Below are 17,664 nucleotides of genomic sequence, written 5' to 3'. Positions count from 1 at the left end.
AGTACTTTTGCCATCTCTGCCCAGGTTCATCATTCTGCTTCCACTTAATCCCATTACTCATCAGATCAGCTGGTTCAGTTGTCTTTGGGAAGATGACATCTACATGAAGAAATGCTCCATCAGTGAGAAATGAAAAAAAAGGAGTGCTGAAAAGCCGAACGAAGGTGACGAAATAATGGAATCCAGGTTCACTATGACATATAAGGAGAAACACAGGTCTAATTTTACAATTAAGATATCAAGATAATTAGATAATTCTTCTTTTCTCAGATTATTAACAAAAACATTAGCAATGCTTGTGACATATTTGCCACAGTTGACAGGTTATCAAACCCTCCTATCTCTGGCCGATGGCTGATGAAAACTGAGAAAACACAAGGTATAAGGAAATCAGTCTGCACATTAATGCCAACCCCAGTACCAGTACTGTCTCCAGTTAGAATAGACTCTGTTAAAATGCCAAAATTTTACCAAATAAACTGCACAGTATTTTTAGGTAACTGTTGAGCAGTTATTCTCCTCTTCCTGCTCTCTAAATATTTTACCCTCAGGTTTAGAAGGTTTTTTTTTTCTGTTTTAGAGTCAGAGTTGATTCAAATCGTAACAGTCCGGTGTTTTCACCCTGAGTGTTAAAAACAGCAATTTTAAACCATTGTTGAAAAACAGAAACTTGGACAAATTGGTCCCTCAGATCTACAGGCCCATCTCAAACCTCCCCTTCATCAATAAGATTATTGAAAAAGTTTTGTTATCAGTTATCAGTCAAAAACAGTTAAATCTTTTTATTTTCTTAACAATATTTTTTCCTTAAAAATTACCGACTGCAGTGATTTCTTCCAGTCAGGTTTCCATGCCAACCACAGTACAGAGTCTGCCCTGATTAAGGTGTTCAATGACATCTGTATAAATTCAGACGGTGGAAGAACCATAGTGCTGGTATTATAAGATCTCAGTGCATCGTTTGATACTGTTGATCACTTTATCTGCGTCTGCCTTTCTGGTACAGCGCTGGACTGGTTTAAATCCTACCTGAAGGATAGGGACTTCTATGAATTGCGAACTTTAAATCAGAGATCAGAAAAATCTCAAGCTCCATTCTGGAGCCCCTCCTATTCAACATCTACAAGATTCTCTTGGCTCAAAATTAGAGAAAACAACCAGATCAGTTACCATAACTATGCAGATGATACCCAGCTTTACATCACAGTGTCACCAGGTGACTATGAACTCATCAGAGCACTGGCTAGATGCTTAGAACAGATCACTAGGTGGATGAGGCATAATTTTCTCCAACAAAACTGAGGTAATAATTTTCAGACTAAAAGAGGAGAGATCCAGAGATAGCTCACAGCTTTAGCTACTACAGCCAGAAACCACTGATTATGGCTGAAATCTTGGTGCCATGATGGACTCAGAGCTGAACCTTCAGAGGCACATAAAGGCAGTTACTAATTCAGCCTTTTATCACCTGAAAAAACATCTCCCGGAATAAAGGACTACTGTCCAAGCAGGATCTAAAAACTCATTCATGCATTTATCTTTGGTAGAATGTATCACTGCAGTGTCTATCAGGCAGCTGCAGCTGATCCAAAATGCTGCTGCCTGCGTTCTCACTAGGATTAAGAAAGTAGAGCACATTATCCCGGTTCTGAAGTCCTTCCACTAGATCTTTGTAGCTCACAGAATAGACTTTAAAATCCTTATGTTACTCTATAAATCACTGAATGGATCAGCACCTCAATAAGTAACATATTTGTTTTCAGGGTATCAACATCCCAGACCACTCGGGTATTTTGGTTCCAGCCTACTCTGTTCACCCAGAACTAGAACCCAACATGAAGAAGCAGCATTTAGTTCCTATGCTGCACTGATCTGGAACAAACTCCAGAAGACTGGAAAAGTGCTGAAAGCCGGAGTTCTTTGAAGTTACAGCTAAAAACCCATTTGCTTAGAGCTGCCTTTGACTGTTAAAGTTAAACTGTTAACTGAGATATCATTAGTTTAAGGTTGTGATCAAACTGTTTTATTATTTTTACTACTTGCTTTTATTCTGTTTTGATTTTCATTTGCATTTACTCAGCTCTTATTTTTTTTTTTTTCTATTTTACTGTCTAATTCATGTAAAGCACTTTGTCCTTGTACTGAACTGTGCCATACATTTAAAATTGCCTTGGACTCCATAAAGTCATTCACCAAAATAGCAGAAAGTATTTTCACTGTGAATGCATTTTAAAACCTATCAGTCCATCTGTAGCTGCGATCTTCACCTATTCTTTCCAGCTTTAATAACACAAGGAGTGTCGGCTGAGTGTTCTTCTCACAAACCGATGTGTTTCTCATGTGGATAAATGTGTCTGCTGTGGAGGCGTATTTAAATTAAATGCAGCTGCTGCAGTTCCACGCTCTGTGTTATTGTCATCACTCGATGTCAACAGAAGTGGATCCTCGCTGCCTTTTCCACCTGTAGGTCAAATCAGGGTCACACTGAGTTGATGAAATAGATAAAAAAGAATCATCAAAGTTGGGGGTTCACATCCTCTCTGCAGCAGAGAGGAACATGTTTGGCATTTTCACTTCACCCTGCAACTCGGCGCTTGTCGAATAAATTCACTCAAGAGCTCTCCTGTGTGTGCAAACTGAGACTTTATAGCTTTCAGAGCTTTATTATTCCAACCTGTCGCTTCAAACACACCAAATGTGAACTCTTTGCAATTTATAGGGTGAATCCAGTTAATATGATGCAATTTTATCTCCATCTGCAGTTTTCTTCGGCTGTTTGACTTTTATTTATTTACACGTAGGAAGAGGCTGCAGGATAAATGGGGATTTTTATATGACAAAAGTTTTCCTTATTTTAATCGTTATTATTTGTTTTTTTGTGCTTTTTCCTTCTTTTATTTGATATATAATTAAGATCATTACTCAAATGATGCGTCGCATCATTGTCACAGTGTAGCAGTATTTTTCTTTTTTAACGGGAATAACCAGTTACCTCTGATCAGTCAGATGGCAAATTAAAAAATGGAAAAAAATGCATCAGTTTTGAAAGTTAAACAGCTGCAGAGAAATTAATCTAATTGGTCTTATCAATGGGTCTTTTTGTTTTGTTTTGTTTTTTTCTGTTAATATATGCTGCCTTGGTTGTGGCACCAGAAAGGCTTAGATGCAAGCAATTGCCAGCTGCCTTTGCTGACCTAGGTAGATTGATCTAAATTCCCAGCTGCTCGCTTCTTTGGCTCTGATCTTTTAAGAAACCAAAAAATATGTCATGATTTAATGTAAAGCTCAGACCTACTTGCAGTGAAACCAATTCAGAGAGACACAGATGACAACTTTAACAGGTTTTATTGAAGATATTAAGCACGGTGCTGTGTTGCTCAGAACTTTGCTCAGCCGGAACTGGTAGGTGAGGGGAAGACAGACTATTAATTCAGGCTCAGTGGGAAATTTCATTCGTTGATTTGAAGAAGAGGATCTGGTTGTTGACTCACGTTTCCAGAGAAGTGAAGGATATTTGACTCCAATCTGTGTATTGTTTTCCTGAGTTTGTCTGGTTCGGAGGAGGGCGGAACAGGGTTTACCCAGAACACGGACGGTGTAGGAGAAAGGAGATGCTGATTGCCACTCAGATTTCCTGTTGTACTTAAACGGGGCGTAGTGTAGATGATTCCCTTGCTCAGAGAGTAATTTCAAAGAGATTGGATCCAAACCTCCTGTTTGAATCCCCGGCTCAGTTTAAGGCTCAGTTCATTCCTCCAGGGAGCGAAGGTCCGAAAAGGTCCAGTTTGCAGGATGACTTCCTGCCGAGAGGCAAAGACAAAAAACAAAGTTAAAACTCAGGTAGACAAGAGCTCAGTCTTACTCAGCGAAAACTCAGCTTGGCTAGAGTACCAAAAACTGGCAAACACTCTGGCGTCGAGGTAGTGGCAATCAGCAGCTCAAGAGCACCCCGCTAACGAGGAAACCATCAGCAGGTGTGTGAGGAGGCGGACCCGGACCAGGCGCCTCCTGCTGGTGGAAGGGAGAACAACACAAAAAGACAAACACACAGACTGGATGGAGTCCTGACAAAATAAATGTTAAAGTGTAAAAAAAAAAAAGCTGTGTTGTAGGTAATCCTGAAAGATAAAAGGTGCAAACCAGTTCAGTTCCACTCTCTATAAATGAGTAAATTACAAAGGCTCCTGATTGTTTGAGAGTGGCTGTAGTAGAAAGATGAGAATCTTCAATAGAGTAAGAAGTCATTATCATAAGAAATGTAAAAAAAAAAATTAAAATCGATAGTAGCGATTAACATCATTTATAAGGTACTTTGTCCTAAAGTGCTATAAACAAACAAAAAAAGAAAAAAAAAAAGGAACAAGAAGCTGCAGTCTGATTTATGGCGAGATTAACCTTTAACCAGTTGGATTTGCCTCCATCAGCTCCTGAGGCACAATGAAAATGTTTTTTTACTTTGAGCCAACAATAAATAATACTCTTAACTTGTTGTTGTACAGTAGATACATTTATTCATTTCTCTCTTTCAGCTCTAATTCTAATCTTTTTCATTTGAATTAAGTAAAAATATGCAATTTTCCACAAAGTAAATATGATTAACAAATTCAAAATAATAGTAGAAATAGAATGCTTTGGTTTGATCTGATATTTCCCTTTGGTCCAACCTGATTTATTGACCACAGAGACAGGATTTAAAGCTCATTATGCAGCAATGAGCCAGAGAGACCTTATCCCATTATTGATTGTTAACAAGCCTAAGGACCTGATTCGTCTGTGAGTTTATAAAATTGTCTCCTTTCAACATCTGAGAAAACCACATTGCTTCTTTATTCACATTTCTCTTCTGAAACATTTAGTATAATTATAATAACAACCTTACTCATGGTGTTGCAGCATTTTTTTAAAAGTCAGCCCATGACATCAGGTTCAGGTCAGTGATAACGTGGTGATTTGCCTCTATTACTTTTTACTTGAAGTACATTTTTATTTGGCAACTAATTGCTTTGGTTGTTTGTTTCCATGTGAGGGGATTTTTAATTCTAGGTAAAGTGAAGTTAATGGTTTAAAACACAAACTCAGTTTGAAACAAATATATTTTTTATTTAATATAATTAAATGGACATTTCACTTCATTACAGATTGCCACAATAATTAAGCTCCTTCATGGTGTTTTTTTGTTGTGGTTTATTAGTGTTTGTGTCTTTTAAATCTGTCCAGTCCAGACATCTTTTTCCCGGATAATATACTGCCCAAATATGTACAGATGCAGACAGACCTTTTCTCCATCGTCTATCATTGCATCTTTGTCTTTGAAAGATTAGGCCCTACATTTTATTGCACTATTTTTACAAAACAAAATGTAAGCATCTCCTTTTAAGTTATCTGATAGAATAAGATGTAATATTGAGCAGTGCTCCCACATCATGTCCTACATAGCAAAAATAACATTTATTGCAGAAACTATGCATGCAACAGCTCCATGCATGGAGAGCTCCTCCATGATATACTGTCACTTCCTATGTGCAAAAGAATTATTGCAGATCCTTCCTCCCAGTAGCTGATATAGCTCCCACTGCTCCCAACAAGCTGAATTTACATTCAATTTCTTTCCTGAATGTGCAATAGTTTCTATTTACTTGTAAATAGTTTGTTGCGGTTTTTATGCAAATCTTTTAGATTTACATTAAGTAATTTTCTTTTTTTTAGTAAATTTTCTCCTACTTGCTCCAACTGTGAGGCAATAAGGGTTATTGGTTATTCTATTCCATTCTATTAACTGATGCTTTATATTCCATTTGCCATAGTTCATATAACAAAAACTTTAAAATTAGCACATTTTCCAAGTGTGGAAGATGTGGAGATGTGTTTTGTGAAGATAAAGAGGAGACTGAGGTCATTGTAGTAACGGTAATGAGAAGTGCTTTATGTTGCCCACTAGAGTAATAAAAGTGTGAAAGTCCACAGTCATTAGAGTTTCCAGAGTTCAGCTTCATCTTTTTAGTTGACGAATGTCTCTGTAAATAATGTGCTGCTGTCAACCTTTAGCTGAGACCTTTACATCAGAAGAGAGACGAATGAGGAGGTTAGAAAGGAAATCTAATGTTGATTAGAGTCTGTCACAAAGGTTTAGCTCTCATTGAACACATTACCAGATGCCCCTGAGGGCAGCAAAGCACTTTGTCATGAGTAAAAGATGCTTTCTTTTACTTCTGCTAATATTATCAACAATTACGAAGCCAAACCACATGACTGGAAATCAATATTCCTCGACAGATTCTCTGAAAAGTAAATTGAGGCTAAATTGTGATGCTCATAATTGCAAACCCAGCCTCCAGAGAGATCTAGAATGTGTTTCATTAGACTGAGCTCCAGCATTGAGGCTGAAAAGGATCAAATAACCTTCAAAGGTTAGAAGAGCAAAGCTTTTGGGATTGTTTCCAAGAAGGCTTAAACCTTGTATTAGTGCAGCTATATTTTGAATGTTTTGCATGTAAACTGGTAGGCAAACAACATGTATCTCTGTTGTTGATAACATCATAAAGTTGAAGTCCTTCAGTTATTCTGCTCATCGTTTAATACCTCAGCTTTTCGCTCATGCAGAATTTATAAAACAATTTTCTTGCAAAATGATGAGTCAGCATTTTGTTTTACTTTTTGCATCTACGGACCAAACATTTCCAGGCCACCCTGGGCTAATGCAGCAGTCCGTGCAAAGCATATACTGCACCAAGAACCAACAAAAACAGATTTTCATTGCTCAGGAGGAAATAGTCATGCATGACGTGTACCTTTGCTTCCTCTGGTGTTGATCTATACAGTTTTATGTTAATCAAACAGTTTGATGTGCAAATTTCTTCTATCTGTTTAAGTTTTTTCAACGCACACATTTTAATAGCAATGTCTGCATTGTTCTTAGATGTTCATTGATTTACATGTCCGTGCCTTTAGGTTTTCTCCTGGTTGTAAAATGAAGGACAATTGTCTGCAGCATGTTTTTATTTTTACCGGACAGTATGTGGCAGGCTTGGACATCATTGTTGACAGCAGTGATTCCTTTACTGTCCAAACTCATATCCTTGTTGCTGCAGTGACTGGCTTTCGGTGTCAGTGTCCTCAGCTCCACCCTCGGCGTTTTGGCCGTCACCCTGGCATATGATCTAAGCCTGCCTGCATCTTGTTCTTTCAGGAATTCTGTTCCAGATTGCACCCTGGAACTAATTTCTTAATCTTTTTCTGTGTTTATCATAATTGTCTTTCGCAATTGTTTTTATCTCTGCTGAAAGGGTATCAAGAGCATTTTTTAAACTCCTCCACCTCATAAAAAGATACAGATCTCTTTGGCCCCATGGCAGAACATTTTTGTGATCTGTCTTGTAGCATTTTTCTGCCAAATTAATATACATAGCTGGATCAGATCAAATGGGAAAATGCTGCTAGTGAATCTGCACTCAGCCTCCTCTTACTCCCTCATTAAGGCGCTCTGGAACTCTCTGATTAGAGGGAGTGTGTGGATTTAATGAAATACAGTGAAATACAGTGTCTTCCAGATAATACAAACCCAAATGAGCATCTTTAAAAATGCTAATATTTTAATTTAAAAGGTATATTTATTTTTATGAACAGTACTCTGTTTGGGCTCCTGTTGAATTAATTCCTGCTTCAGTGCAGCGCAGCATTGAGATCAGGCTGTGGTTCTGCTGAGGTCCAATGGAGGCCCAGGTTACTTAAATTATAGTCATTATTCTGACAATACTCCATAGATTCTCTAGGAGGTTCTGGTCTGGCCCGTGTGCTTATCACAAACATTATACAGTTATTTTTTTTATGTTGACTATGGTTACGTTTCCATTAACAATCAAATTGTAATTATGAAAATAAATACGCTAAATGAGAACACTGCAATAAAAACAAGTTTTTCAATAAAAAGTTTTTACACTTCGTTTGGGTGGCAAAAAATATTGTTTAAATCACATATTATATAAATTAAAACATAAACTGTAATGGAAAAACTTTATTTTGCATCACATAATCTGCAAGTGGACCCTACTGCCTTTTAAACAGACATAGAAGATTAATGAGGAGACAAATTTCTACATTTATTTTGCAATGCTGAGCACAATAGCAATAGCACAATAATAGAATGATGACTGAAATATATATATATCTTATAAATTTAGAATTGCCTGCTGCGTTCACATATATCGGGAGGTGGTCATGAGTTGCTGATCGCCCCTCGTTACCCCCTGTACACTACACGATGCACGATCAGGCTGAAAGTCGGCCCGACAGAAAAATTGTTGCACGACTGGAAAGTCGGCCCGAAAAGTACAAAAAATCTTCCAGTGTACAGTATGCCCTGCTTAACTCTGTTGCAGATACATTTATTTTCCTACAACAGTTCTCCTTGTACTTAATGTTCTACAGTTATTCTTAGTTATGAACCACCAGCTTCTTTAGCAATGATCTATTCCAGCTTCCACTCCTTGTGAAGGAAGTCAGACTGTCTCCTGGACGTCTGTCCAGTCAGCAGTCTTCCCCATGATGTCAGTCACTAAACCCGACTGGGAGAAATTCTCAGGAACCATATGCAGTGTTTTTAAGTTAATCAGCTGATTGGGATGTCACTGTTGTTGTTTTTTTTTTATTCATTATAAGTCATGGTCATCAAATAATCAGCACAAATTAAAACCTGAAGCATTTCACTGTATGTGTTATGAATATATACAATATATGATGTTTATCTTTCAGAAATGAGAAGGTAAAAACATCCAATCTTTTTAAATATTCATATTGTTCTGGATGCACCTCTATGTGAATTAAAAAACAAGAGAATATAAATAATTGGGAAAGAACCTGAGGAGAAAAACTAAGGGAAGTTGACTAAAAACAAATATGGAGGTCACAAAAGATCCAACAAAATGAAGCTAAAGATGATCAGAGGTAACCAACATACAGAAAAAGGAAATAAAAAACAAAACATAAGAAATAAATAACCAAAAAGGAAAAGAGGAATAACCAAACCCCATAAAAATATCTTCTGGATGATGATCAGAGAATAAGCATGAAGATTGAAACATGTCTGTGGATCCTGGGTTAATCTGCAGATTAAGTCAGCCTCAGTGTTACGGCTCCTCTCTCCTCCTGCTTCTCTGCAGCCCACCATCTGTTACCATTGGACTCTCAGCTGCAAATTACTCCACACTGTTTTTTTCCTGAGGCACATCTGTGTGTTTGTAATGTTTGTGGTTTTTATCCATGATCCCTCTCAGCGGACGATGGCGCATCTAATTAACTGACTTATAAACAAATTGGAGCTGATCATTGACCCATATCCCTTCCAGCACCCCGCCTCCCCCTTTGGCTCCAGTCAACGCAGCCATGTCCTTGAACTCCTGCTGAATATGCCGACCACTGTGGCGTGCCTCACTTTGAATGCTTTTTGGTTTTCATTTCTCAAGTGGAATCACCCTGGAAACAACATCAGAATTAAAGGCTGCCTTTACGTTTCTCTTTCTGCAGGCTGTCGATGAGTAGGAGCTCTATGAGGATCGAGAGTTAAAGACCGAGCACCTGAGGCTGCTGGTGAGTTTGCTCTATTTACCTCCAGGATGTCGGAGCTATTAAAGAGTTCAGCATTGATGATGATGAATCAGATCCACCTGAGGTCTGACCCTCAGAGGGCTGAACATATAAGAACAGAGCGACATGTCATCGAAATTCTTCAAATCAACTGATTAGGATACATGTTAATGGAAATGCTGATAGTTTCCATTTGAATCTAAAGATATTCATGAAAGTCATCCTTAAATTATTTTATAATAAAAAACAAGAGTAAAAACATCCCTAGAAGTACTTTAAATATCAGTTAAAGTAAGTTCAATTAAAACCTGTGGGGTGGCTGAATGGAGGAATGGAGAAGTGGGTAGCACTGCTGCGTTGCAGAAAGAAGGTTCTGGATTCGATTCCTGGCTCACGGTCTTTCTGCTTGACATTTGCATGTTCTCCCTGAGCATGCGTGGCTTCTCTCCGGGTACTCTGGCTTCCTCCCACAGTCCAGAAACATGACTGTTAGGTTAATTGGCTTCTTTAAATTCTCCTTAGGTCTGAGTGTGTATGAATGGTTGTTTGTCCTGTTTTATCTTTGTGTTGCCCTGCGATGGACTGGTGACCTGTCCAGGGTGGACCCCGCCTCTCGCCCATAGACAACTAGAGATAGGCAGCAGCACCCCTCACAGCACCCCTGCTTGTGATAGGTGAGACAGAAAATGGATGGATGTATGAAAACCAGTGGGGGCTCATCTACTTTTTCATTAGTTTATATCTTTTCATTACTGTGGTGGTCCGTCCAGTAAGGCACAAAGACAAAGGCATATTAAAAAGTATGTTCTATTTATTTCCAAAAAAATCTTCACAGAAAGACTTACATCAAATCTAAAAAAAAATATACCAAAATGTGCCCAAAGGAAATCAACTAAGGCATCCCTAACTCAGGATAACAAACCAAAAAAAACTGACCTCCCCCAATGAACACAGGGGAATTTATACACAAAGGCTAGCCTACCACAACAAGGAGGGGTGGGAGATGAGACAAAGACAAACAATGCATAAACATAAATAACTAATTCAACTAACACCTTATGACTACAACACAACTATCAAAAGAAAACAACATAACACCAAAAAATGTTTTAACAGTTATGCCATAAGTGGAGAGAGAGAAGCAGACTCTAACATCCAGTCCCCTGCTTCCAGCAGCCTGATGGTACGTCCCACTTCCTGGTTTGCCTTTCAACCAGTCCTCTCCGCTCAGCCAGTCCTTCAAACTCAGCAAAGAAAAGTAGTTAATTCAAATAAACAAAAGGTGTTTACTAAATGTGTGCACCCTTATCACCCTAAACAACCTAATGCCAAAAAAAAACACCACAAAAATAAAATGAAATTATAATGTATTGTGTGAAGACCTTTATATAAATAAATACTAACACAAAGGAAAAGATGGAAGAATATCCACAATTACATTATTGTCAAGTAGACTTTTTTAACGAGCATGTACCTTTTGATCTCTTTAGAAGCTGCTTTTTTTCCTGTTTAATATTTTGGAATATTTATATCATTTTTATTTGTTATTTAACCAGGATTTCCCCATTGAGACTAAGATCCTCCTTTTAAGGAAAGCCCTGGCCAAGAATGGCACCAAAACTTACTGTACATTACAATTAACATACATTTATAAACAATTACAGTTTAAGGAGGTTTTCTCTGTTGCTCTTAGTCTGAACTTAAAAGTGTTCAGTGTAATAAAATCAGTCAGTTTTCAGTCTTTTAAGTTTTTTTCTGTGGAGATGGAGCAGAGTGAACAAAAGTTTTTTTTTTTTTTTTTTCCCCAGCTCTGAGCAGGCAAATGGAAAAGAGAGCAATACATTATAATTTAAACACAAAGAATAAGAGTCAACACTTCTCTGTGTGATCAAATTACAGATGTGGGAGTGCAGCAGACCGAGCACGACCTTCTAGATAAAAATGTACCAGGGTTTCAGCCTCCGGATGGAAAAACAAGGTCATCCCACACAGGAGTACAGCTCACAATGGTGTGTCAAGGCTCTACAATTAGTAATAAACCTCAGAGATGCATGACAAATAGAAATAAATCTGAATCCCCTTTATGATTTATTCTAATTGTGTATTTTTTAAAAGTCTTTCATTACATCACATAAATGTATGTTCCCCATGCAGAAAGCTAATGTTTGGAGATAGTTTGGCTTTGCAATGAGAAGGATAAAGGTAGGGATAGATAGCTCCATGTTATCATTCTGACTAGAAGTTGCAGTCTGACCTTACCAACAATCTAAATCTGAACTTTTCTTAACTTTTTTTTTCCACTTCTATTCGTGTTTTGCACTAAAAAATCTATAACTATTCTCCTAATGCTGAGGAAATTAGAGAAATTTAAGTAATGAGATAATTAAGTGGTAACTGAGGAGCCCCGAAGGTCTAAAGCAAAGTATTCTGGGTAAGAGTGATGGAATTGGCTCATTAGTTGTATTCTGCAGAGGTTCGGTCATGTTGTGATGAATTAGCAGCTCTTTTGGGGTCATTTGGTTTGGGGTTTTTGCTCTGGTGGGTTTTGCCATTGGCCAAAAGTGCAGAGAGTGACATTAATGAATGATTGCAGCATATGTGCTTGGTTTACTCAAGCTTTTATTCTATTTTGTGTTACTTCAGATCTTCTCAATGGTATAAACTGTGTTCTGGTATTCCATTGGAAAATGTTCCAAGCTCTGTCTCCATAGACCCCCAACGATCGACTTCCTCTATAAAAACAATTCCATGCAGGTTTTCTCAAACACAGAGTTCTAACATCTTATCATTGATGATCTCCTCCTGTATCTGACATCAGTAAGGATTGTTTGGACACTATAAAACTTACTGAAGAGGTTTATATGCAGCTAGAAGGTAGACAGGACCAACTCTGGCTCTGCTGGAGCATAAAGCAGCATTTAGCCTTCACCATTAAGCAAGCAGACTTTATCAGAATGTGTTGTGTGGAAGAAAACGTGTTAGTGTCAACGTTGAATGAACCCGAATCTGCCAGATGTGACTCAGACAGATGTTCTGAAAGGATGCAGTGTGTGTTTGAGGGTGTGGGCTCATGTGTTTGAACTTTTTCCCATTTATGTCTCCTTTCCCTCTTCATCATTTTTGACTTCATCAAGTCGGAGCCTGAAAACTTATGAAAAACAGAGCAATTCAAAACTCTTCAAGTTTGAGTTTTATGTTTTTCTTAGGACTGGTAAAACCGATCAAGTGTGAACCTGTTTTAGTTCTATTTTAATAAGTTCTGATTGTTAAAATCTTTGGGAGGGCAAATGGGGGAACCATCTGTGAAATACAAATGTAAACATTTCTCCATGGGGTTCTATGCATTGTTGCTGGTTAAAGATATCCTATAATACCACTAACAGATAATGTTAAATCTGAAATATACTCAATGAATTGGAATGCACCGGGTGCACTGACAGGAAGTTGAACAATGTGTCTCTTTTGACGTATAAACAGTGAGATTTAAGCCAGTTTTAAACTATGCTCTGGATTTTGTAATTTCTTGTACGGTAATAATGGTTGCACTGGGGCTGGCCTATTTGTTCACTCCGCACTCCTGCTCAGCTTCACCTCACCTGCAATCAACTCTAAACTGGCTTCACCTGTTTCCACCTGCTTATAAGCCCCATTCAGATCAGCTAGCAGTGCCAGATCGTCTGGAACCCACCTGTGAAAACCTTCCAGCCATTCTTTTTGCAGTCCTGTCTGCCTGTCTGTTGTCCAACCTGATCTGCTTTCTGTTACCGTGCCTTCCTGTCCCTGTTTTGCCTCTTTTTGCCTGTATGGAAACTTGATCAGATCTGTCTCTTGACTTTACCCAGTTTTTCCAAGATTGCCTGTCTGTAAGCCTTCCTCCAGGGGTTCCTGTCCAAGCACCAGCAGCGTGTCCTGCACATTAAATGCTTCCCCTGGTTTTTCTTCAATAAAGCTAGTCACTGACCTGTCCTGGTTGAATCTTGGGTCAGATAGTCGTGCATTACATCTGTGTGCTCAGATCAATGACATTTGTTGAGATCTAAGATATATAGCCCATACCTGCTATAAATTCAATCTGTTGTCATATATAGACAGAGAAACTGCTATGAAAAAAATCACAGCTTGTACTATGACTTTATCTATGTTACTTTGAGATAAAAAATTAAAGATGTCACTGAGTAATCTGCAGGTAGAGATTACAGTTCAGTTTATCAAACTGCACAAGGACTGCAGAAACTGAAACCAGTTGAGGAATCAGTGAGCATAGATTGCAAAACTGAGCGCACAGTTTGGTGAAGTTTGAACACGGATTTCCAACAGCTCTGGGGTTTTTTTAAGCCGTCGACGCTGGCTGGGCTCTGTGGGAATCTTTCCAGAGTGCATTTCAAAGTCTGATAGAGGATGCAAAACTAGGATGATGCATTCTTTGTGGTATATAACATCTGCGTTATTTTAGCTGCAGGAGGTAAAAGAAGAAGAAGAAAAGGCAGAGGTTATATAACACATTTTTAATGAGGGAGTCATTCAAAAGTATTTAAAGCCTAAAAAAATAAACTATTTAAGAATTTATCAAGGGTAAATTTATATCTAAATCTTTTGTTCATATATTTTTAGATATTTCAGGACACATATCGCCTTTGACTCGGTAAACTGACTCCTTTCAGCTGCTGGCACATTGACTTGGCAGAGTTTCAACACAGGACGCCCTTTCTTAAGGAGTTATAGCTACGTTTGATGCTTAAAAACAAACACTTAAAGCGCTGTACCAAAGGGGGATGCTGTTCACAGTAAATATGGAATCAAAACTAAGACAAAATCCTGAGAAATAAGCAGCGAGACATAATGATTGTATAAAACCATAGATAAAAACAAACAAGGTCACAAAATTATTTCAACCTTACCTAGGATTGCCTGTGTAATTTTCAATAAGGATTCATACACCTCCAAATTACAGCGAATATATGCTGAGTTCTAGGAAGCGCCATCACACGTAGGGTGCAAGAACCATTGCCCACTTGAAATGAGTGAGCTGCTGCTTTTTGATATGAATGCTTGACCCATTTTAGCATCAAAACCTTTTTGTTCTACTGCCGCCCTGCCTGAAATTTCCGCACCACACACCCAGGAAAACTTGTAGCTACGTTGGCGTATCTCCCTAAATACTATTATGATCCATTCCTGAAAAAAAAAAATGACTAACAGTGTTGGATGACATGCAGAGGCTTTAAAAATGTGAGATATTAGATGACATGGCATGATAAGGCAGTAATAAAAAGACAGCTAAAGTTTTTTTTTTCTTGTACATTTATGTGTCATTGAGACAATCGTATATAACCAATGTGAGATCCCCTGGTATAATGAGACCATGCATGGATGCTAGGTGATTGAGGAAAACACTTCGTTAAGGGGGGTTGCAATTTAACCCAGTCAAACTACCAAAGATAAGGCAAGGCATTTTATTTATTTTGCATTATTTTGCACAGAGGACTATGTATATTATAGTCCTAGTAGTAGCCACCTTCATCGTACAGTGTGAGCTGCAGCTGTGTGCAATGTCTGAAAAAAATTGTACTGTGTACGCCCGGCTTAAGTAAGATTTGCTCTTTCAGGACTTGGCTGAAACTGATGGTGGAGATGCAGAAATCCCTCTTTACCAGCGAACGTGGGCAAACATGATTTTTTTTCATTTATTGTCATTAAACTGTCACAAGTGCAGAGCAACAAAATGAATTCTCTGCATTTAACCCATCCCCTTGGGAAGCAGTGGGCTGTCATTGTGCAGCTACCGGGGGGCAGGGTAGGGGTTAAGGGTTGTTTTTGCATAGGGACCCAGAGTGGCAGTCTGTGGGAGTGGGGCTTGGAATCCCGAGGTTCTGAGTCCAAGCCTCACTCCCACAGACTGCCACTGCCTATGCCCTAACCACTAGGCCTCCACTCCCAATGATTGAGTTGTGGCTTGTTTGTGGAAAGAAAAGGAAAACAAATGTTGAGCACTCAGAATAAAGATATGCCACAACTGGCTTAAAGTTCAAATAGATTTTTTTTATTTGTTGCCATCATGTCCTTTAGAGCAGCCAACTATTAGTTTACAGTTCAATAAATTCACTTTCCTTTCTACTTACTAATTACCAGTCAATGCAGAGGATTGTATTGTTGAAATCTACAGCAAGTTTCCTTTTGCATAAATGTTATAATTAAGGGCACTTTAATATGTGTTGTGTCTGACATACTGCCCTGTAGATTCTAGCTTTTTATTAATTCAGAAATCTGTGTTTTAACCACAAAGGAGATTAAAGAAAGCCAAAGGAAATGAAAGAATTTTGTAGAAAGCAGATGTTTAATATTAGACTTGTGTGAAGGTGCCAATTAAAATGCCTTTCAGGCTGCATGTAAGCCCAACAAAAAACAAACAGTATGCTGACAGAATCCATTTAAAGGCTAAAGTTTTGCGAGTACATCAATCAATAATGTAACTGTTTGCTTTTCTCTCATTTGTGAACAGAGGTCTGGTTTAAGGCGAAATGGAAAAAGTTTCCATGGCTGTGCTGTTCAGGCTCCCTCTGTGCTTCTGGATGAATTGTTAGCCTTTATTTCAGCTTCTTCTACTTTTAGAAAACTTTTATTTTGTCCTCGATCAGAATTTTATTGAAAATAAACATGAGAATCTTGCATTTTTTATAAATGGCCTAAAGTTGTGTAGAGATGTTCTGGGTTGTCTTGATCAATTTCCCAGCTGAAGCATGGTTCTTAGACACCATGTGTTGGTTGATGCTAACCTGTCAATGCTACCCAGTTGGTCTTGGCCCATTTTATCAAGGTCCATGCATTCCTATACTAAGCACAACCTGGAAGAGAGGATGTGAACTAAACGCAGTGCACCACAGCAGAAGAAGAACAGGAAAAAGAAAAAGACTTCCAATCTAATGGATATATATGGGCCTATATAGGGGTTCCGCCATTTTAGATGAGTGTCCAAATGTCTAGTGGGTGAAAAAGTAGTGGATTCGAAATTTCCCACAATGCACCTTAAAAGGTAATGATCATTCATGTTCACCAGACAAGCAGATATATCCCAGATTGCTCTACAAAAGCTCTCCTCGCAAAGCATCGTAGGTTTTGTTGTAGCGGCGGTAAATAACAAAGGTGGCGTATGTACTGTGCGGGAAGGCACAGGGAGTCACATGTCAAACGAGGAGCGAAAAGTAGTGATAATCTGTCCGAACAGTCAGTTAACTGAGTTCACTATAAAGTCCACTATGTAGTCCCTGCTCTATGTAGTGATTGAGGGATTTAGGGGTTAGGGCGGACGTTTGGATCACCCTGAGTGAAAATCCCACTGGCCTTTGTAACTCATTTCCTGTTTTTATAATACTTATTTAAGATTCTATATTTAACAGCAAATATATTTTTAAAGGTTATTTTTGTGACACAGAGTTATTCCTACCTGCTGAGCTCCTGTCCGTCTGGCAAAAACCTTGTTTTGGTGAGTTTTTCACATTAGATGCAATGAAACACATGGAAAAAGTACCTCCCTTCAGTAGGATATCAGTCATATTTAACATAATTTCTCCAAAAAACAAAAAAAGCGTGTTTTCTGTAAATGACCGTGATTGTAAATGCTTTTTGCAGTTATTCTCTTCACTGCATAAAGGTAGTGCAAACAGGAGTCCAGGTCACGGTATATCTGCAATCTAGCAACACAATACTTTACCATATTATTGTTGTTTAATTCAATTTCCCAGCTAACACATGGTCACATATTCCTTGTATGTTGTCCCATAGATCTCATATTTTTTCAGTTTTAGTTAACTGTGGACTTTTAACAAAGAAATATGCCCATTTTCCATCACAGTTGTCTTTAATCAAATCTTTTTTTATCACACTTATTGTACAGGTTTCCCCCATGAAACTGGCTAAGCCTGGAGATAGGTGTCACTGGGGAAGTTCACTGATGGCTCACTGTGTTTTTGTATAAAAATATTTAAAAAGATATAGTGAGATATTATTGACATTAAATAAACACCAACTACAGGCGTATAGAAAATGCTTTGTTGTTTAAATAACAAAAACCTATTAACCTAATATCTG

General features: G+C 38.2%; 1 protein-coding gene across 1 annotated transcript in view; it reads left to right on the top strand.

Moving 5' to 3' along the window:
• Nucleotides 1-17,664, top strand: part of LOC107092498 (sodium/calcium exchanger 2-like) — a 209,638-nt gene that overhangs the window by 112,256 nt on the left and 79,718 nt on the right. The window contains exon 3 of the mRNA XM_015387001.1: nt 9,520-9,582. The gene's annotated coding sequence lies outside the window, so the exon portion shown is untranslated. The remainder of the gene's footprint in view (nt 1-9,519; nt 9,583-17,664) is intronic.

This window comes from Cyprinodon variegatus, unplaced genomic scaffold (genome assembly GCF_000732505.1).
Source record: "Cyprinodon variegatus isolate N-32 unplaced genomic scaffold, C_variegatus-1.0 Scaffold383, whole genome shotgun sequence".
Classification (NCBI taxonomy): domain Eukaryota; kingdom Metazoa; phylum Chordata; class Actinopteri; order Cyprinodontiformes; family Cyprinodontidae; genus Cyprinodon; species Cyprinodon variegatus.
This window is presented reverse-complemented; position numbering and strand designations above follow the sequence as displayed.